Below are 22,399 nucleotides of genomic sequence, written 5' to 3' on the forward strand. Positions count from 1 at the left end.
TATCCAGTCTTTTCTCCAATACCTGATGAAGGGTGTTTGCGCCCAAAAGCTCGCAATTAAAGCAATTTTTTTGCAAGAGTCTAGTTGGTCTAATAAAAGACGTCACCTCTACCACGAGTCCTGATTGCCGGGGTGCTAGAAGCGCACTGGGATTCTTCCCTGATACTGTTCTCCCCTGGCAGTATCTCCAGGCCGCACAAAGGGTCATTTCCAGTGGATGAGGAGACTCCGTTCCTTAACAGCAGATGAGGACCTGGCCTCAGGTCTTTACTACCCTGTGGCCTGTGTATGGCCTACAGCTTGGTTGAAGGCTCAGGGCACTCCGGCTAGTGCAGGATGCAATGGCACAAGCAGCCCTACCGACTCAGAGCTGTTCTCTAGCTTCTGCGCCAGCTGCCACGGGTAAGGTCCGCTGCGTCGGGGAGACGACTTTCTCAGGGAGCCAATCTAGGACGGTGGCTTATGCTTTCTGGCTACATCTACATGTTACACTTACCTGGCCCTCAAACAGAAAGGTGTCAGCGTATCTGCACAGTGCTTCAAGCAGCCTAAAGAGCACAGCTTGAGCGACAGCACCAGTCGGCCTGCCCCGGTGTTACTTGACCCGTCCGCAACATTACACACTTCACTGCTTCTGGTTTGGGAAGGAGCCCGTGCAGAGCAGCGCGGCTTGCTTGAGGACACTGCTCTGGAGCATGGTAGGTCTACCATGTAGACGGAGCCTCTTGAGACCAGGGGCCCATCGCAGACCTCCAATCTCTCCCTCCACCTGCTCCCAGCGTGAGGCATGTTTCTTTGAAATTGCCCTGTCTAATGTGAATGTATAGCAGGGTGTGTGTGCGTGCACGCGTGGACTTGTGTTCACGCGTACCACGTACATTCCCCAACAGACCTCTCCGCTGCACATACTTCTCCCCCTTGGGAGACGGTGAGAAAACAAGCATGTGACAGATGTTAGTCACGTTGCTTAATGCGGTACTGGAAGGCGCTCGGATACTATGGTGATGAGCACAGCGGAGGAACCTGAATAGAGCAGCATCGAAATAATGAAAGAGAGAGAACGCAAGGGGAGGCACGGGGAGAGCATTTCAAAGGAGATTAATTCTTGTCGCTTTCTGATGAAATTTGAAAAATCGCCAAGCTGGGGAAGTGCAGGACGGCCGCTCCAGATAGTTGGAGCCATGGAGCTCAGACCTCGCCCCAGCCGCGGCTGCGTCATGGGACGGAGCAGGGGAAGGCACTCCATCCTTCTTCCGGGGTGTTAATCAATGTACCCAAATTGGAGGCTTCCTGGAAATGATGGACATTGGCACTTGTTTGAGGAGCGATCAGGGGATGGCAAGCGACACTCAGAAATACCGATGGAGCTGGAGCCCTTTAAACTCCCAGTCCCCCAGTGCCCGTGCCACGGAAATAGTCGAAAGTGGCTGCTGAAAGTGAGTTGTGGCCCATTACTCTAATGCCAGGTGAGCGCATTGCAGCTTTTTGAGGGTCATGAGCCATTATGATTTGCTAGTTTGGAAGGCCTGCAAAAAGGGGCCTTCCAGCCGAGCTGGCCCAAGCCTGGCTGCCACCACCGGGGCAGAGGACACCTCTCTTGAGGTGTGGGGGACACTGGGACGCCTCCCCGATGAAGCTGCAGCTTGTGGTTAACAAGGCTTCTGGTTCAAATTAGAGCTGTGGGAACATGTACCATGCCTGAGACATGCCTCAGGCCAGACATAAGAAGGGGAAGATGAGATTGTTGAGGTGCAAGGAGGAGGCAGGTGGTCCACGTGCTATTCCCAACTCTGCCACTGACTTGCTGTGTGACTCTGGCAAGTCACCTAGCCGTTCTCTGCACAGTCCCAGCCTCCTTGCCCCCCAAAAGAGCAGTAATGATGCTAAGTGAGAACTGGGAGGGTTTTGTACTTGTTCCTAAGTTTCTGATGTTCCCTGGGGTGGGTCACTTCATTGCTCTGTGCCTCAGTTTCCTACCTCCATAAGCATGACACTAATCATTCCTGCTCTCTGCCTATGTCTGCCTCCTCCGGTTAGCCTGTGAGCTGCTTGGGGAAGCAAGTATCTCTAATACGTGCAGACAGTGCTTGGTGCAGGGAGCCCTGGTCACAGTTGCAACCTGTGGGTTACAACCAGGGTCTGAAATGACAGAGCCAGCGTGTCTAAAATGCCCTGGCCTGGAAGCTCAAGTATGCTGTTGCCTGGAAGCCTGGGAGCTCGTGAGCCGGGGTTGATTGATCCAGGTTGATCCCTGATGACTTCAAAGGGCAAAGGAAACTCGCTTGTGTTACACTTAAATATTTCATGGCCAAGCTGGAGTGAAGCGGCAAGAGACGCTTGTGCATGTGGGTGAGGGGGGAAGAGATGAAATGCCAGCGAGAGAGAGAGGGAGAGGCAGCAATCGGGCTCCTAGAGACATCAGCTGTATGAGAAGGGGTTGGAGTTTGCTTTGGAAGACCATTGCCAGTTGGTGTAATCCCAGCCCCCAGTGCCTGGAGCCGTCCCTCAGCAGCTGGGTAACTTCCCCTGGCTCCGATCGCCCTGCTGGGCAGGGGGCATTTCATTACAGGGTCTATTAAAGCAGCAATTAGATGGAGGGTTAGCTAAATGCCCAAGGTGGTGAGAAGCTCAACAGGTGCTGAGCACCCTGTGCCAATCTGATAAGAAAACAAGCCTTGATCATGGTAAATATTAAACAGGTATCTTTTTTCTCCTGGAGATGTGCTGGGAAGCCCAGGGACTGGGATGGCATCAGGGCTTTCTGCTGTGCTATGGGGCTCTGCTGAAAAGCAGGCCCACCTCCCCGGGATGGGGTGGGAGCTGAGTTTGTGGTGTGATATGGTGGCAGCGTTCACACCGGGAGGGGGGCCAGGGCTTGCACACAAGTTTCTTCAGCTGATGCTTTTTGAGATTTACTGCTGCAGAGATGCAGGGTAGGGGCCTCAATTTTCTTCCCAGCGATTTATAGCTGCTCAGCTCGGGGGCAGCATCTGTTTTCTTTTCCAGCAAGGTCTTTTGCTTTTACATAATTTTACAGCTGGTTTGACTAAGCTATGGGGAAGTTTAAATGACTTGCCCAAGGTCACAGTGCATAAGGGCTCAGCCTGGATTAGAAGGAACACAAGACCCTTTCCTGTTCCAGGTCCTTACTTGGACTGGCTGAGCAACCCGGTTTTCCACTCCTCTACCTGCATGTAAACCGCCTGCCCGTTCACTAGGGGCCTGGGAGCCAAGGGCTGGGGCAGCCGATGGCCTTTCCTTCTGTTAATCTGTCTGCCATGGGAGGGGATAAAGCTTTGTTCCAAAGCCAGGGGTTGTTTTGGCCACGGCTTTCCTACCATTGCTCGCTGTGGCTCAGCTCGAGCATGCAATCCTCCAGCTGGATCCAAGCAGCTTGGCTGTGTGTTAATGCCGGTTGTTGCTGTAGGCAAGACTTTACTGTTAAAGAGGGGGGTGGCTTCGGCCCCACTGCCTCGTACTCTCACCAGGTGCCACTCGGGCCTCGGCTCGTTGATAACAACACCGATGCCAGAGAGATCTCAATTCTTCTGTTTCGAGGATCACGAGTGTTTCCTGTGAATGAAGCAGGTGAGACCCCCGGGCAGCCAGGGAGGTAGTTGTGTCCTCTTCTGTATTGCAAGCAGCAGAGGGGATTTGGTGCTGGATCCCCACCAGGCAGGAGATCTCCCAGGTGCTGCCAAGGGGGTGGGTGGCTTCAGGTCCCTGCGATATCCCTGCATTCAGGGCTGATCGGGCTCTGTGGAAGAGCGAAGCAATGTCCCGAACTGCCCGGAAAGGTGGGCAGGACTGAGATATCCCTCATACCTTTGCCCCAGCAGGGTGGTGGCACTCCCCGCTGGCCGCACAGGACCCTTAGGGCTGCTGCTGGAGCAGAGAAGGGAGTATCCCTCCCAGGAACACAGCGGTCAAGCGGCTTGCCTCCAGTCAAGGTGCTTAACGACAGAAGAGCATGAAATAGGACCCGGCTCTCCTGCTTCTTCCAGTGCATGCCCCTTTTCACCGCCCCATGCTTCCTCCGGCTGTTAGCGAGACCCCTGCCATCAGCTCTGGGCGGACACGGTTGTCCCTTCCTTTGGGGGCAGCAGCGAGAGCTGGCAGGTGCCACGTGGCAGAGGCGGGAAGATCCAGACGGCGGGTGGAGGGGAATCCGCCACCCCGTGTCGCCTCTCGCAACTTCACACGAGCTGCCGCGCGGCCTTCCCGGGCCCGCGAGGCACCGAGTCCCCGGGAGGAAACACCCGTCGCTGCAAATCGCCATTCGACACGTCGGCGCCGGGTGCAGGTTCCCGCTCTGCCGGCCGTCGCCAGCCCAGCTCGGCGCAGCCCCGCAGAAGAGCCACCACCGCACGTGCATTCGTCGTTCGCCTCCTGCGAGCACCCAGAGACCTCAGCCACGTTCAGCAGCCCTTGGAGCCGAGCGCTCGAGTAACACGGAGCGCGAGGCAGGCCCAGGACCACCTGGTTGTGCTCGACGGAGGGACGGAGACTCTGCGGCAGTGCAAGGGCCTGGCTCAGCATCGCACCGCCCGTGAAACCTGCACCCTGAGGCCACCAGAGCATTTGCAGCCAGTCGGACCCACTTCTAGCACAAAGCCCCTAGTTTTCCACAGCCTTTCTTGGGGGCTGCATCCCAGCCTGGGAGCGGGAGCCACCCCTCACTCTTCAAGGGGAGCAGGAGTGAACTGGTCCCGTTGTCCGTTCCCTGCAAAGCCTTGTTCTCCGTCCTTTGACCCGAGGGAAGAGAGGGGAACCACCACGGGTGGCCAAGGAGGAGCAAACAGCATGATCTGCCGTGCATTCAACCAGGCCCGGCTGGCCCAGCAATTGCCCCCTCCACGAGCCCTGCCAGAAGCAAACCAGCCAGGTGAAATAAAAGCCCCTGAGCCGCGCACCCGTGATCGTTCTTGGGAGGAAACTGAGGCAGAGGATGCAACCCAGGGGGTGAAACCAGGGGGCACATTCAGCTTCTCAGAGGCCGCAAAGATGATTTTAATTGTTTTAACCCTTTGGGATTTCCTCTCTGAGCCTGCCCAAGGGCCAGCTCTCGGGACCGATCGCAGTGGAGCTGCTCGGGAGAGAGGCAGCCAGCCAACTAACCAAGCTGCACGCTAAGCCAGCCACAGCCCAGACACCGCACAGTTATTTTTCTAGGAATCGCATTTGATTGAGGCTAGGAAGGGCCTGGCAAGGCAGGAGACTCCTTTCCAGCTCCCCATGGGCTCTGGGAGGAGAAGAAAGGCCAAGCCGAACCACCGCAGCTCGTTCCAGACCTCAGCCGTTCCTGGGGTGAGTTTCCCACCCCTCCTGTTTTGTTTTAAATGCAGCGCGGGGGCCTCAAACCGTTCAGAAACTCCTTCACGTGAAGTGTTTTATTGGCATGTGGAAATAGTTTTGTCTGGTTTTCGGTCTGGCCGATGGCTAACGTTCCCCCTCCCTTTCCCAGCCCGCTCCCAGCAAAGAGCTGACAACTGTGAACGGATAGGAGGCCCTCGGCTTAACCGCGCTTGTCTTTCCCCCTCTTCCATTGTTCTGAGACGGCCCAGCTGTTTTTGGTCCATCCGCCGGGTTGTCGCTGACAATGTTCGCTTTGTGAGCGCTTTCCCGGGGGGGTTCGTAGGATGGCTGGGTTGGGACGTAGGGTAGCTGGACTCGAGCGCCATTTCCTTTTGCCCCGTCTGAATTTCTGCAGAGTCCTCCCCACCCGGGGCAGGAAGAGCAGGGCGGTGTCGGTCCTGGCGCGCAGGAGGCGGCTGGCAGGGTATGCGGTGCCCCCGGGGCTAAGAGTTGAGTCAAATCCCCTTCGTGCCAATGGAAAGAGGATCGGCTCGTGCCAGGGCTGTAGTTGGCTGATCCTGTGGAAAGGACGGGAGGGGAAACCACGCGGACTTCCTCTACCTGTAGACATAAAAAGCCGGTCAAACGCAGAGTTGGAGATGGCCATCCTGTCCGGGCCCTGGAGTTTCCATTGACGCTGGCTGGCATTGCAGTTCCCCGAAGACCCTGGCATCATCCGCTGCGTTGTCCAGAGGCGATTCAGCCCGCATGGTAAAGCTGAGGCGTGCACGTGGCCTCCGTGCTGCCCCTTTCCCTACCTGGTGGGGGGATGAACGCTTGGGAGAACAAACCTCCCCCTTGCTTATAACCCCAGGCCTGGTTTGGAGGACGCGGCATCTCCTGAGTTCTTCCCGTCTCTCTTAAGGGAACGCCGCCCGATCTTCTAGGCCGAGGATGTCGGACTCCTTCATTATTTATTATTTGCTAAGTGCTGACGTGGAGCATTCCTCCCCAGCCGGCTCCCCTGGAGAACGCGCGGCTCCTGATGGCGGTGGAGCGAAGGGGGCTAGCCGTATCGATTCCTCCGCGATGGACTCGGCACGCACGGGAAGGGGTGTTTACCCCGGCGGGTGCACGCTGCTCTCCTGGCTCCTGAGCCCATCTTGGCTTGGGGAGCAGGAGAGAAGGGCCCCGTCTTAAACCACGGGTCTAAGGGGCCAGACCAGGAGCCAGGCTGCGTGGCGCAGGCTCCTGCTTAGGAGGGCGGCGCACATCCTGAATGTCACCGCAGGCTTGAGCCTCAGGCCCGCGGTGAGACCCTGTGCCTTGCTGGTGCTGGAAGGGAGCTGCGCACTTGCAGGGGACACGTGGAAAGCGGATGCCAAAGGCCTCGTGCCTCGCTGCCCCCTTGCATGGGAGTCCGGATGCCGTGAGCAGCCGAGCTTCGTGCCCGGCTGAGGGCTGGGCTGTTGCTGAGCTTGCCTCGGTGCTCTGTTTTGTGGGCGCGCAGTGCCCTTGGTTGAGAAGGTGTCAGAGAGAAATGAATTGCATTCCCCCCGTGGGAGGCAGTGCAAGTGCTGACACTGGAAGTGTCATTTTTATATGCTCCTCTTCCCTCATGTTTTTCTGCCTCACGGCACTGCAAAGACTGCATAAATTCTGCGGGCAGAAAGGGCTTGATCCCCTGCAATCCTGCAAACGGGGCTTTCACTGCAGATGTGCAGAGACAACGGTGATGTGACCTGGCTGCTATCGGTGGGGGCATTTCCATAGGCTCTCCGAGGCCTTTGCTGTTGCCGCCTGAGATACCCGTTCCGCCCTGCTGCCGGGGAGTGGCAGAGGACTGCCGGGACGTGCTCCGGGGATAACCTGGCATTACCACCCAAGCAGACTGTTCGCAACATGGGCCTGTATTAGCAGCACCTGAGCCCTGAGATAGTGCCAGCCGCCGTTAGAGTGACCCTGCTTGGGCTTAGCGTGCACAGGAGCTCCGAGGGCAGATTCAGAGACGATGCATACGTTGCTTGCTTAGAAGGCAGGTAGAAAAGAGGCTCCTTTTGGTATGAAGGTACTTTACAAGGAGAGGCCAGAAGGAGTTGTGGATCCCTTTAGAGAAGCTGCCCTCCGCAGCCAACACCCTTCGAGTTCCCCTCTTGCCCACCTGTGCGGTGCTGCTGGGGCCCACCCAGGTGGAGAGCGTGCACCGGGGGTAACCACCAGACCTCGCACCCCAGCATCTGCAGGCAGCAGATGTGATGAATGCCAGGGGCTTGGTTTTAACTCAGCCACGGAGAACCTGTTTCGGTTTTTCCCGTCTTGCTTTGTAACGTGACCTCAGGAACCTGTGATCATCCTGCGGTGCCACTGATGGCATGAACTGGGACAAACTGGAAAGGGAGGGAGACGCTCCGGGCGTCTGCAAGGTACTCGCATTCTGTGTGGGTCCCTAGCAGGTGTCCGACCCTTCGGGATTGCTGTGGTGGGTGGCTGGTAATCAGCTCCTCTTTCCAAGTAACGGAGCAACTATTGGGTGGATTTAGTTGTCAGATGGCTGTGGCCATAATGCTGTCCCATTAGGAGCCCGCTGTGGGCGTAAAAGGATGTAAGTTTGAAGAACTTTGGGCCCTTCCTTTTGAAGAGATGCCAGAAAAAAAGAGGGCTCTGCCCTACAAGGACAGGGTGACTCTGTGCATGTGCCAGGCAGTCTTGATACCCGGTGTGGTGAGGAAGCAGGCAGTCGGGGTCCAGGGCCTGCTTTGCTGTGACCCTGGACAAGTCACTTCACCTGCCTTTGCTTTTGTTTGCACAGCTGTAAAGTGGTGGGAAGGCTCACTGAGCCCCGGGGCTGTTGGGAAGCTGAGTTTCTTCGTGTTCTTCAGGATCCTCTGGGTCAGGGGTCTGTAACCTTAACCCAGGGACCAGATCTGGCCTGCACAGGTCCAGTCTGTGGTGGCACAGGGGATCGGGGACATGCGTCTCACCCCAGTGTGTTGCCACCCTCTGCAGTGCCCACTACAGCAACCCATACTTCCCCTTGTCACTGAGTTTGTCCCTCCTCATTGCTCTTTGGGACAGGAATCTGTGCACTCAGCTGCACAGGTAAGCAGAGGTGGCAGCAGCGGGTGCTGTGGCTGGGATTTGTGGGCTTGTCCCAATAGGTATTTTGCATTTGTATGGCAAGGACATCCAGCCAAGGACTAGGGGGTCCTTTGCAAACGTCGAATCCTGGGGGGGGTCGGTACTCTGACCCAGCCTTACAGGTGCGGGTGGGTCCCCTGTTCCAACTACTGGCCTGGCCTTTGTTTGCCATTGCAGGTAATGGGTCTAAGGAAAGGTGCAGTGGGACATGCAGCCGGAAGCTTGAGTCCAGACGCTGCAAGCGTGCGTGTGAACGCAGGGTGTTGCACTCCTGGTGTGTGCCTGGGGGAACGTTCCCACATCAATCGGGTTTCCTCGTAGTATTGAACATTTTGTAGTACAGCCCAGCCAACCTTGCTCGCCCCTGCCACCCTCCCCCCCACCTACATACGCACCCCTAAGCTCCATCAATATCTCCCATCCAAATGAGCTTATGCTTATTTTAATCCCCATCCAAAGCCTGTTCAACTCGATGGAAAATACTCCCTTTGGCTTAAGCAGGGTTTGGGATCAGGCTGCTGTAGCTCTGGAAGGTGGATTGCTCTAGCCCGCGACACCCAAGTGCTGTTTGTCTGTCTCTCCCATAGTAGCCTGCTCCTATTAGTGACCCCGTGTGCCATGTTAATGTGGCCCTGGTGTGATCAGGCCTATGAATTTTTTTTTATGTGCGACTGGCAAATCAAGGAAAAGAATGTATTCTGAACAAGTGGTGATTATTATTCAGAATATCAATACAGCAGAAAAAAGTGGGTTCTTTGTGTATAATGAAACATCTGTCAGGAAATAGTCACGCAGATTTCTTTTTTCTTTTCTTATTTTTTACCTCTTGAGTTTCTTCTGACTGAATTTTAACCCCCTGCAGCCTGGAGCCCCCTGCCTCTCTAGGAACCAGGTTGCTTGCAGCTGGTGCCGTCTTGCCGGAAATGCCTGTTCACTGCATGTTGAAGGGGATAACACTGTTACAGCTCCCAGCTAGGGGATTTGAGAGATGATCCAGCTTGTACAGCTGGAGGAGCCTTCATTCACTCTGCACAGAGGAGCGGGGTGACAGTAGTGACACCAGCACTTCCAAAGACCCATTGCCCTGTTGATTGAGGCAGCCTGGGGACATATTGGAATAAAGCCATAGGCTCTGTGATAGTGCTCGTGCTGCTGCCACTTGGAAGGACCAGGGATAGCTTAATAAGGTCCATCTAAGGCTGTTTCCCATTTGACCTAATGGAGAATCTCCATCTATGGTTTGCAGGACGGGGACGAGGACGCACAGTTGAGCAGTTCAGAGTCCACGCTGCGGAGAGCGGTGATGCACTTGCTCCCCAGCCAGTACATCACAATATTCAGCAGCAGCTCTACATAACAACCGAACACAGCGCCAGAAAGAGGTGAGACTTTATTTATTCAGCGTTCAGGAGAGCGAAGGAAAATTTATGCCCAGCTTTCCAGCAGGTGCTCTCTTAGTGCCAGGAAAGTTAACACTACAACCCTGTGGCTTTCTGTGCTTGTCGTAGCTGGGCCCCAGGCTCTGCTTTACTCTTGTAAGCTGCTTTCCCAGACTGGAAATTACAGGCGTGCTGTCGAGTCCAGCTGGAAGAGGACACGAGAGCCAGAACGCACCCTGCTGTCAGTGCCAGGCATTCGGTAATGAAGTGCAAGGTCCCAGCGTCATGAGACTGACTTAAAATAACAAGATGTATTATTTTTGTTAGAAAATCAAATACATTTTTGATGCTTTTTATTTGCCTGCCTGTTTTGCAGTGGTTGAGGCCTCAGTTTCCAAGCTCCTCTCTGCAACAAGGAGAGCTCGAAAACTTTTTGTTTCCCCTTTTTTTAAGGCAATAAATGAAAGCTGCAATTCTCACAGAATCGCCAGATTACAGGAGCTGGAGCACTGAGAAAAGCACCAAATATGGCAAGTTCCATAAAAAAAATTATGACAGTTGGCAGCACCAGATGTTTCAGAACGAGTATTTGTTTTAAGTCTTTTTGGCACTTTGTAATATTTTCTCTTTAAATTGAAGAGTTGACCGAACTGTCTGGGTCTCCTTAGCTGCTACTGCCAAACAGGCAGTAATAGCACCCTGCTTATTGTAAAGGCCCTTTCTGCTCTGGAATAGGAGGAGTGAAGCCTTCTGTTTCTTGTATGTATCAGTTGGTTCAACAATCGTACCCATAAAGGGGCCCCAGCCACCCTGTCTTCTCTTTCTCTTAGTATATAATGACTTAAATTGTCCAGACCCAGGGACCAAAAAAAAATATCCACGCATGTGCTCTCACGCATCCCCTTTTTTGTTAGCAAATTGGTCCCATGTTTCAGGCAGGAATGCGCATCGTCCACTTGAAATGCAAATATTCCCAAACTCTTCTTTAAGTTTATTTTGCAGCTAGGTTTATGGTTTTGCACTCTTGTTTGAACTCAGGAAATAGAATTATACCTTTTGGATTTAGTAGCAACAGATGCATCTTAATGCAAATGAATATGATTTTGCCATACAGTGGTTTTGTGTGTGTGTGTGCATGAGTGTGTGCAAGAGAGAGAGTTACATGTGATTAAAACAATTTGGTGGATAGCCCTTCAGATGGAAACTTGAATTTGCTTTGCTTCAGCTCTCCTCCCTTGACAGTCCTCTCTGCAAATCTTCCAGTGAGTGCATTAATCAGCAGGGATGTTTTGTGGGGAACAGATGATTTAAGAACAGTCACTGGAAGTGAATTTGTGATCATGCGTGCTTGCCCTGGAAACCTAATTATTCTGCAGGTTACCCAGTCCTGTTTATTACATGTTCCCAGCGCCTCCCACAATAAGGTCCAGTGCGACTGTGGGCTATCGGTACTATACCCTACACATGTTACACAGCAGCAACAGTGTCCTGCATCCCATCAAAAGTAACCGACAGCCTGATTAGAAAAAAAAAATGCAGGTATTAAACTGTCTCTCTCAGCTTCTCTTCAATAATCTACAGACCTGGACTCTGATTAGCCTAAATTATTTAGCTAAAAATCCTGAATAGCAAATAAATATGGGAAAAATTGTAAACAGCTCACGGACAGCTCCCTAGCAGAGAGAGGCTAAATTCATAGTGAATAATTTATTCATTATGAATTATTCGCTCAGCTCAGTTGCTGAAGAATAGCTTCTTCCCAACCTTTGCTTGCCAAATGGTCTGTCTCACAGAATGACTTTACTGAAGCTGAATCAGCTGTTTTCAGAAAAGGCTCCTGCCGGGTCTTAGAGACTCGGTGATTTCAGTGCTCTCCGCTGGTGGGATGCGACTCGCTGGGTGCCCCTGCTAACCTACTTCCGAGTCGAATCGCGACCGGCTGCATGAACGGAGCCGCTCTGTTGGCTCGCAGCATCCTAACGCTTGCGCCTGGTGTCTGTGAAAGGGTGCTGGGGCCCGTAACAGAGGTTCGTTGTACAGGCTGATAAGGCCTGGTACTAATAGGAATGCACCCCTGGAATTCAGGGGTGGAAAAAAAAGGGAACGGAGGCATTTTCCCTTGATTTAAAGTCCCCCCTTCTGTACTGTTTACACATCAAACACTGCACTTTTGTGTACGACAAGAAAACCAGGCACCAAAACCAGCTTGTCGCTTTTCATTGCTTTTTTTGCACATTGTTCAGGTTGGACAAATGTCACGAGTAATTAAAAGGCGATCAGGCTTTAGGAAGCCTTTCAGTTTTAATCACATAAATGCAGTGTTTGTACCAAGAAGGACAAATTACTTTTTTTTGCCGCTCTTTCTAACCTTTAAAGGTGCCCTTTAAAACAAAAGAAGGTTAAAATTTGCACTGAAAGCAGATTTCAACCTTGCAGGTGTCTTAACTGTTCTGCAAATGCAGCTGCTCTGCAGGAGAGGAACGTGCGTAACGAGTCTCGACTTGTTGAGTCAGTGGGGGCCTGATCCTCCTCCCGTCGGCTTTCGTCAGAGGTGTGGGATGAGGGCTTGAACGTGCTCGACCCGCAGTGGGAGTGCTTGTCAGGACCCAGAATTACATTAGCATCTCGTGCTGTTTTCTGGCCAGTGTCCCAATCCTGCTTGGAGTTGCGCAGATGCTAAATTCCACCTGTCCACACACAGTTGCCTTGACTTGACTGGGACTGCCCCAAAGCTGCACGGCCGATTGCAGGGCTGACTTATGCCCTGCTGAAGACTAGGTGAGTCCCGCACAGCTGTGGCTCAGAGTAAAGGGCTGAAAAAATAGGAAAGAGGAAAACAAAGCCCCTTTTTTGCAACATGGCGCTGGGTCCACTGGCGTTGGGTGGGCTGTACTGCCCGGCTGCTTGTGCTGGTGCATGCCTCTCTTGCTGGAAGCAGCTATTTTTGCTTTCAAACCTACTGCGGTGACCTGGTAAAAGCTACACCAGCTACACTGGTTTAAAGAGCAACCAAGCCACGGGGGAAAGTTTTGATCCCAAGAATAGTTACTCAAACAGGGTGGACAGTGCCCAAATCCCCCCTCTGGCCAGCGCCTGTGGACTCGAGGGGAGCTGCACAGAGGCTGCTTTAAATGAGAAGCTTCCCAATGGATCTTACAAAGGCAGGCAGGAGAGGAAATCGCAGCCGGCTGTATTCTCCCGGCTTGTGTGTTTAATGGGTTAACAGCAGGATTGCTAATTACCTCACCCTTGAACTCTCCCCCTGTAAAAGGCAGCATCCACCAGGGTTTTTCTCTCAAGTTCAAAGCTGTCTGTGCCCCCGTGCAGTTGGTTTACATCAAGTGCCTTCCTGCCTTGTGTGTGCAGCGTCGCATGCTCCTCAAAGAGCAGAGAAGGAATCCGCAGCTCGGATAAGGACTCATAGCCACGTGGACCTAGCTACTTCACCTTTCGGACTTGGGGAAAGGGGGTGAACGTGGCAGGTGCCGCACGTTGTGAGTCTGATGAGTTCGTGGGTCTGGCTAGATCCAAGCCTGGTGTGTACAAACCGTGGGTGGGGATGGGGTGCTGAACTTCGGGTGTGGAGCGCAATCCCCCATTCCCTGGGGTCCCATCACAGCCCTGCCAACGAGCCAGGAGCGACTTCCAGCTGTGCTTGAGGACATAGCGGTTTTGAGGGCTTCTGTCTCCAGAAAGCAGGTTTGAGGCCATTCAGCAATGGCCTCAGCTGCAGATGAATAAGAGTCTCTCAGGAGGAAAGGTTACATAGAGTTGATATTCCTCTGAGCTCTAAGGCTTTGGCAGACGCTGGGTGCATCTGGTATATGAGCTGGCTCTGGAGCTCAGTTCCTTTTCTCATATTGGTGTGGGCATGGATTGACCTGATTAAGAAAAGGGGATATTGGCTGCGTCTTGGGGTGACTTGAATCCCATTGGAGGAGTCTGCTGGGCAGCGCTCTGCCCTTCCTGGCCAGCAAGCCTGGTGTTAGCAATGTCTGATAGCAGACTATTTCAAGGCTGCTTTTACCTTGAAGTTCGTGGTGGCACAGGAAGGCATGGGCACGGGTGGGATGAGCACGAGGGGGCTCTGGCTAGTGTCTCCTGCACAAGAGCTGCTGTGCTGTGTCGTGCTCCCTGGCACCTGTGAACTGCAGACCTTGTGTGTTGACTTTACACCCGATGAGTGCAAATAGTGAATTACCCACAAAGGCAAGATAACGAAACCACCCAACCTCTTCTTTCAAGCCACAAAGTTTGCTTGGTGCAACAGATCCTGACCAACTCGCTAACCTCGAGTAATATCCAAAGGGTACTTTAGAGAGAGATCAGCCGTAAAACCATATCGTTACCCTGCGGGATGTACTTTGCATGCCACCACACCTGGTATCTTTTTTTCCTTCTTTTGAAGTCATCCGCAGTAAAAATAACAAGAACACAAATCTAATCCTGATCAGTTAGACTGATGCAAATCAGGAGGAGGCCTGGGAGGTCAATGGAGTTGCTCCAGATTTATGCCATTGTAACCAAGATCAAGTTTGGGCCCCTGATGAAGCAGGTCTTCTGGTTTCTGATTGACTCATGGAAGTGTGACGTGTTCTTCAGAGCAGGATTCTGTACCCTGCTGTCAATCTTTCCCCAGCTTTTATCTGCAATCCATGGCCGACTATCTCTAAATCCTGGAGTAAATGCAAAACTGTGGCGGTTTAAAGGGCAGTTGAGGTTTTAAACTCATTTCCTTAAACCACTGCAAACTTGCATGGCTGCTGAATCTGGTGTAAACCAGTTTTAAACTAAAGTAGTAAAAGAAAGCCAGACAGGATTTGCATGAAATCAGAGTGCGTCTACACTGCTGTTAACGTTGCTGCAGCAGGAACTAATTGGCCCCTCATGGGGTAACTGCCTGCGTGTTTGCCTATGGTCTCTGGTGGGGGGATTTGCAGTTGCAATGCTAACAACACCCAACTTGAAGCCACCTGGTTTAAAGCTAGCTCAGCTATGTCTGCGTGAGATGCCACTACTACGCCTCTGATTGCAGTGTAGACGTGCCCTTTGGTTTAAACCGGTGTAGGTCTTGCGTAGACACAGCCTGGACTTTCCTACGAGATTTGTCATCGCTTTCTTGTGGACTTCCCTATGAGTTACCTATAAGTTTCACGTCATTTCAAAGACAAAATAGTTGACTTTTCTTCCATGCAAGCCTTATGGATTTCAGCTTGGCTTTGGTGGAAATCTGCTTGTTTAGAAAGCACCAGGACATAACAGTGTGTTTAGGGGGGCAAATTACCCTGTTTCCATGATGGTCATAAAATGAGTTTGGGAGCCGTTCTCCGTTTCATTCAAAAATCCCCGCACACCTCCACTCGCTAGTGCCAGAACTTTGCAAAATGAGTTTGAGGCAAGACTGTTGTCTCCCCTGAGTACGACTTTCTTCCCAAAGTTGCGTTTTCAAAAGCTTTCTTAAAAGGACAGTCCCTAAGGACGGAGATTAAAGAGACTTTCTAAGATCTGAGAATTTCTTTATGCAAGAAAAAAGTAAAGTAAAAAAGTGTTTACTTTCCCAAATGGCAACATCTACCATCGTCTGAGTCACAGCACAAGACAGAGCCCAGCCACACAAACGCCTTGTTATTCTTCTCATGTAGCAGGAAGAATTTCTGAGAGTACCATAAACTGCATCACATGGTGAGAGCCTGGGTGAGCTCTAATTGCTTCTATTTGCATAATGAAGCTGGGCTCAGCATCCTGCTGGTATTTGAAAGAAGAAAATCAAAATCAGCTCTAGATAAACAACTCCCCCCTTCCTCCCCACACTCCTAATTTGATCATTTTCTATCTTAATATTAAATGCAATCCTCCAGCTCCCCTTTCTTCCCAAGTCTTGGCTACAGTCTTCTCCCCATTAAGAAGACATGCCACTTGACTACACCTTCTGCCTCCCCTCCTCGGAAGTTGGCCTGAAGGGTAGGATGTTTTCCAAGGGATTACACCGGGATAGGTGCAGGTGCCGATGCCCAGAAACGGTGTTGAAATCTTTGCTCCGAGTCCAAACACAAGGTGCGAGCTTGAGGCAACCGCCCTGGGTTCCCCACGTTAATCATTTTTAATAACTATAACACCAGAGCTAAATGTTTCGGAGCGAAGGGTTCAAAGGAGCAGTGCTCACCGCTGGCTGTCAGGAAGAATTAAAATCTGTCTCGACAGTTCCCCTGCCCGAAGGAAAGCACTGGAAGTGTTTTTAAGCATCGACCCAGCCATGGGGCTAAGGCGGCAGTGTCAGAAGTGATGGCAAGGAAGCAGGGAGATGAGCCACCCGTCTAGCTTGCAGGCCCTCTGCTCGCAGCCACCTGGGCGCCTGATTGACTGTATCCCCAGTTACTCAAGAGACCAGTTTCCCATTTCCCTTTTTAAAGGGCCTCATCCAGCCCCCAGTCAATGGAAAGGTCCTATCAACCTCTACAGGAATCGGCTAAGGCCCTCCACGCTTCGAACAGGCTGGTGTTCATTTACACAGCTTTTGCGAAGGCTGTGGTGGAGGAATGGCAAGCACAGTAACGCACGCACATTAATTCCCTGCAAAACTCTGATTAGAGGCCCTTCAGGCCTCTAATGTAAGCACCGCTTGGATCAGCATGGAGCTGGTTCAGCATCTGGAAAAGTCCCCCAGCGTACGGACAGGGAGAGAGCATTTGCGTGTTTTTACAACCTGCCGTAGCTGCAGGTTTGCAGCTTTTAGTGTCCGTGAGCAGCGATGTTAACATTTTCCTTGCTATTGCTCCAGACCAAACCAGCCTTGGCCACAACTGCAGCCACCGAGGGTGGCCAGACCTAACGCCACCGTACCTTTTATGGGGATGGCTAAATGCTGAGGCAGCTACAGTAGGGAAAATGGTTGTCGACTGTGTTTGTTGCTGTACCTGGATACACTCTGAGTGAATCTGAGCTCCTTTAAAGCCAGTGATCTTTAGGGCAAGGAGGAGGTATGCGTTTACACGTGCCGATGGAGATCGATCTGGTGCACTGTCACGGCCTAAGTGAGGGTTGCGTTGTTCTTGTTCTGTCTCTGGGATTAGCTCGTGCTGGTGCCTAAGGTGCTTCTCCAGAGCACGGGTATCCCAGCACTGTCATGCCTCCCAGTGCCACCCCAGACTGAGCTCAGGATGGAGACTGTGCATCCATCCAGGAAGCCTATGCTACCTGCATCACTGTTATTGAGCCAACCTTTTAGCAGGGGTTCACCAAACTGGCTCACCTATTCCAGTGGCAGCCACTTTTGAGCGGACAAGGAATGGAGCAAAGGGCTCAGGGCTCCTTGAGGAGCTAATGGGGACCTGAGCGTTCATATGGGCTTCGTTCAGAGGGGTTGCCCTCGAATGCCAGCTATGCTTTGGGTGAGGGCATGGGTGTATGTTTCCTGCATCTGGTTATACTGTGTGTATTGGAGATGGCGCTTTTCGAGATCAGGCCTTGGGGCTCTATCCCTCCAGACCCACTGCGACCTCAGTCAGTTCCCCTGGTCGCTTCTCCATCCCTTTCCCATCTTCTCCACAGTTACCACCTACGGATGGAGAGTATTTGTGAAGCCCGCTCTAGGTCTGGCATGTCTTCTTAGCCTGCCCCAGTGTAAAATACCTGACAGCCACATTGAGTTGTCACAATTCTCCACCCCTAACAAGAATTGTTTTCTAAAATCAGCCAATTTCAAGCTCCCTGGGACTGCGATCTCCGTCTCCTGCCCCTTAAGCCCGAGGCACTTAGTGTGTGGACTGGTTTGGGCAGAAGGGGTGCTTCTCTCCTGGGTTGGCTGAGAGCTGAGTGAGAAGAAAGGTAACAGGAATAGGCGGGTGCCAGTTCTGGGCTTGCCTGGGCTCAGAGAGATGCTGTCAATAAGGCCGGCTGGCTTGCTGGTTATATCCAATACCGAGGTTGCCAGCTAGGACAAACTGGTCCTGGTTTAAGGCCTGGAGGTACTTGGTGCGTGTGCATGTGCGTGTGCTCTCATCAGGTCACCTCTGGTGCAGCAGTCATCGATCTGCTGGCTGAAGATGGTGGTGATGCTGGTCACTGGAGGATGATTTGGGAGAAAGACCCCCGCTCTTTCCCCAGCAGGCCATTGCAGCACGCTCTGTCCAGCAGCCCCTGGGCAGCAGGTTCCCCCGTGCCCTCGCCCCCAGCCCACGTTGCAGAGGCACTTGCGGAGGGAGAGTCCAGCAGATGTCACTACAGCCTCTGTTATAGTAGAGGGATGTCTGCCCCGGCCCCCCGCACCCAGGGCTTAGCACAAAGTGGTGGCAGGACTGCGGTGCCTGTTACCAGGCCCCTGGCTTCGGCAGGTATTGCACTGACCCTTTAATAGCCATCAGAAGGCAGGCAGGGTCCCCTTTCCCCTGGGTATCTGCTCTGCTAAAGAAATGGCAGGGTCCTGCCCAAGAGATCCCCCAGGTAGAGCTGGGGCAGAGATCTCTGCTACTCGCCGGGCGAGACTCCTGCCAAACGGCAGCAGGGGTTAGCCCCCCTCGGGCAGCCCCGTCCAGGAGGGGCACAGGGACGTCTCCTTCGAGGCTCCAGTCACCTCTGCCACCAATCCAGCTGGCTGGTGTGCATCGCTCTTTACCCAGCAGTGGTGGAGGAGCGTGCCATCCTGCCAGCTGTGGGCACAGCTCCTTCCCTCAGATGGCCTGCTCGGGTCTGTAAGCCGCCCTTTGTCTGGGCTGGGTCAGGACTCCTGCAGAGAGTCAGCAGCAATCCCGGACTGCATGGGGGCCCTCGGTAGCGTGACGCAGGCTCCCCTCCGCAGGGCTGGGGCGTGCCCCGAGTCTGGGGAGCGAGAGGCAGGGACCTGGGCTCGGTCCAGTTTCTACCAAATGACCCCGCCACCAGGCCAGCCCTCTGAGACTATTCTGGGCAGTAAGAGGCATGCCCGCCAACCTCAAAGGGGGCATTTATATTCTGACTCAGCCCAAGAAAAGTAAGGGCCTTTTTCGCTGAGGCTGGATTGCTATCCGCCCCGCACCACAGAGATTGCAGTGGAATGTGCTGGCTACTGTGCGTAGGGCCTCACGACTGCCTGATATAAGGGATCCCGGCTGCCTGGCCATGCGTGGTAGACCCTGAGACAGACCTGCTTTTAGCTCAAGTCCTTGGCAGGCGTGTTTCCGGAGCAGAAGACCCTGGGCTCCATCCCGGCTCCCTGGGTCTGAGCGCTAAACTGGGTTCTTTCTTCCACGATGTATCACCACTAGTGATATAAATACTCTGCAGGCCAAATTAGGAGCCCCACTTACTCCTTTGCAACACCACAGTCATTGAACTGGGCGATCGTAGATGCTTGTTCAAACCCCATGGTCATCACAGGGCCAGACTGGCGTGGCATGCCTACGCTAGCAATACTGTCCCAGTACAGCAAGTTCCCGGGTGACAGGCGTGAATCCCGTGTGGCTGCGAGCATGGAGGTGCTGCCCCAGGGTCATGCGTGCAGCCCCATCAAGGTGCAGGGAGGTAGGGTCCAGCGCGCCTTAGCGTGAATTTGGGCTGGAACCTGGGAGGGCTGATCTGTTTTGCAAAGGCAAGATTACTCCCAGTTGTGTGTGGCTTGGCTAGCCCTGTATGAGGCTGGTTAACCTTGCAGAGGCAACACAGTTGTGTTAGGAAAGGTTTACCTGCGTAGCTACGCCAGGAAGCCCTCCGAGTGCACATGCAGCTTGAACTGGCCCCAGAGTGCTTTTGTGCCAGTTTAGTTTGTATCAGTCCAGCAAGTGGAAAAACCCACCCAGACAAAAGGACTTTTGTGCTGGTATAAGTGCATCTGTCCTAGGGTGTTAGCTGGTACAGTGCTGACGTTGCTCCATCCATTGACAGTTCCCAGCAGATTGGCTGAAGGGAGGTGAGCTGCGTGCTGGCCCTGCCTGGGCATCATCCCCTGAACTGTGGACTCACGCTACAGCCTTTGCCAGCAGCACAGAGCTGCATGGGTCTGGGTGTGGTGAGGAGTGATCTGTCATCCAGACTCCTGCTCCTGATGTAGACACAAGCAGAACTGCCCTTTGGCCAGGCTCTAGGAACAAATAAAGCGGACAGAAGTGTTGGCTTTCCAGCACACGCTGTGTTCACACGAGGAAGGTTTGCCCGGTGTAGTGTTATGTTATACTGGTGTGGCTAAAGCAGACTGGCAGAGCTGTACTGGGAAAGCATTGCTAGCGTAGGCATGGCCTGAGTAACAGCCAGACACACCAGTCTGGCCCTGTGATGACCATGGGGTTTGCACAAGCATCTACAATCGCCCAATTCAAAGACTGTGATGTTGCAAAAGAGGAGCTGGGTCTCCTAATTGGGCCTGCAGAATATTTATATTGCCAGTGACGATATATATATAGTGGAAGAAAGAACCCAGTTTAACTGGACCCAGCCAGAGGTCGGCACTTGAGTACAAGGCAACTGGGTATTCTAGGAAACATTGCGATATGTAGGCAAGTCCCCTGATCCAACCCCCACTGGTGTCACTGGGAATCTTTCCATCACCCTTACTGGGAGTTGGAGTCAGCTTAGTGCTTGCAGGGCTGGCAAAGGGGAAATAAAGCCTGAGCAGACTTAGCCTGGAAATTGGAGAGACCCAAGATCTGGCTGTGCCATTGGCCCACAGTCACCTTTTGGAGTAGACGCAGACACTGGGCATGTTCCAGTGTCGCAGACTGCTTGGGCACTGGCTCTGTGTGGCATAACTGAGCAGAAGGACTCTGGCCCCAGTTTGTGACCGGTGAAATGGCATTAAAATGGTTCAGTTACTGAAGCTGCATCTGAGTCGAGCGGGGCTGAGTCTGGAGCAGGGGTGCTCCCCTGAACGTTGGCGTTAGATTGCAGGTAATAGATATGGCGAGAGAACATGTTATTTTCCTTCCTCGGGGACTTGAATCATCAGCTGTTTGCTCCTCCCCTCCCTTCTCCCCGAATACACGGAGAGACTGATATTCTCTGAACACTTCGTTGCCTTCTGAGAAGTGCTGACTTCCTGTTTCCCTAAATGAGAACCTTCTGTAATCATCGTTGCTTTAGTTTTATATAGGCAGAAAATTTAAGGTTTGTTTTTCTTTTTTAAATCCATGTTTGTGACTGGGGGGGGGGGACAGGATGGGACATGGACATGAACGTAGGCCGGACCCTGGCATGTTCAGGGATCACGTGCTGGGTCTTGCTCAACACTGTCGCTAACAAGTTGTTTTTAAGGCTGGAGGATTGTTTTCTGGTTGATGGAGTAGATGAGGACTCAGGAGGACTCTGGGCTCAGTTCCTAACTGGTGTGAATTACTGCTGTCAGCTTGGGCAAACCAGTGTTTCTGCAACTCCATCTTCTAGATCAGGCTTACACTATCATTGTATTGAAAGGGGAGATTTGTTCCTGGTGAGTGGTGCAGGGATCTATAGAAATACTAATCGTAGGTCTTGATTGTCCTCATCCTCTGGCCTTCTGAGTTTCGCTGTGAGGGTTTGGTCCAAAGCTGTACTTGGATATCTGCAGTTCCTTCTCCAGCCTTCAAGAGACCCGTTGACTAATGAAACACAAAAAAATGTTAACTTTTGCTTTAGTTTGTGCACAGTATCGATCACACACAAAGAGGCTGTGAGCTGAGAGGTTTCTCACCACCATGGAGAAGACATTTCTCTTGGGAGTCAGTCAGGTTAGATCCTTTCTAACCAGGATCACAGAAGCACAGATGCTGTGGATGAGAGTCTGAAAAACATCTAATAGAGCTGGGTACCAGACTTCTACTGAAAGACACCCAACTCCTTTGGGAGCTTTTAGAAGTCCCGCTCTGAAGCTAGTCCAGATGTAGATCTGAAGCAAGCTTCAGGTGAGACATGGCTGAACTCTGGGGTGTGCCAACATCCAAATCCAGATTGCAAAATCTCCATGGAATGGAAATCGCTGAATCCCTTAGACTGAGAGACCCAAATCTGAGCAAACTCCACCATTCATTTGGTCCTCTGCCTACCACCTCCCTGCTGCAGACCCATTTCCATCCATCACAGGGTCCTGGTGGGAGACGAGCACATCCTTGGAAACATGGAGGAAGATTGAAGACCAACAAATGAGAAAGTGGTGATTGATTGGATTATTTCACACGCTGTTTTCACGTTCACATATGCACACACAGACACACAGTTGTGGGCCAGTCTCCCCAGCTGCGCTCGGCCGACTTAAATGGAGCGACGTAGGTCTCTGTCAGCTCTAGACTGAACATGGGTTCCCAGCTTGCAGGTCAAGTGCAGGTCCAGAGGGAAGCTGCACCCACTTGTATTCTCTTTCTTGGCTAGATGGGGTTGAGGAAAGCAAAACGGAGCCAGGGTGGGGACGTTGCAGAGGGGCTAATCTGGAATGGCTGCTTAAAACTGGCCGAGCTGGACTTGGATGCTATAAGTAACTGGGAAGCAGAAATACGCTGTGCCAGGGGCTGTCAGGTGACCTGGAACGCTCTCCTCCAGCTCCCCTTCAAGAATCAAGTTACTTTTCCATTTTTATTTTTATTTTTTTTACGGTAAATGAATGCTTAATGGCTATGGGATTGGGAATAATGGTTTCCCTCAAAGGGCTGGTT

At 52.6% G+C, this 22,399-nt stretch overlaps 1 long non-coding RNA gene across 1 annotated transcript in view; it reads left to right on the forward strand.

Moving 5' to 3' along the window:
- The first annotated feature begins 1,011 nt into the window (after nucleotides 1-1,011).
- Nucleotides 1,012-22,399, forward strand: part of LOC109314702 — a 31,570-nt gene continuing 10,182 nt past the window's right edge. Inside the window, exons 1-2 of the long non-coding RNA XR_002102342.1 lie at nucleotides 1,012-1,466; nucleotides 9,680-9,815. This is a non-coding gene — a long non-coding RNA (uncharacterized LOC109314702). The remainder of the gene's footprint in view (nucleotides 1,467-9,679; nucleotides 9,816-22,399) is intronic.

The sequence above is a fragment of the Crocodylus porosus genome, unplaced genomic scaffold (genome assembly GCF_001723895.1).
Source record: "Crocodylus porosus isolate Cpor-Errol unplaced genomic scaffold, CroPor_comp1, whole genome shotgun sequence".
NCBI lineage: Eukaryota > Metazoa > Chordata > Crocodylia > Crocodylidae > Crocodylus > Crocodylus porosus.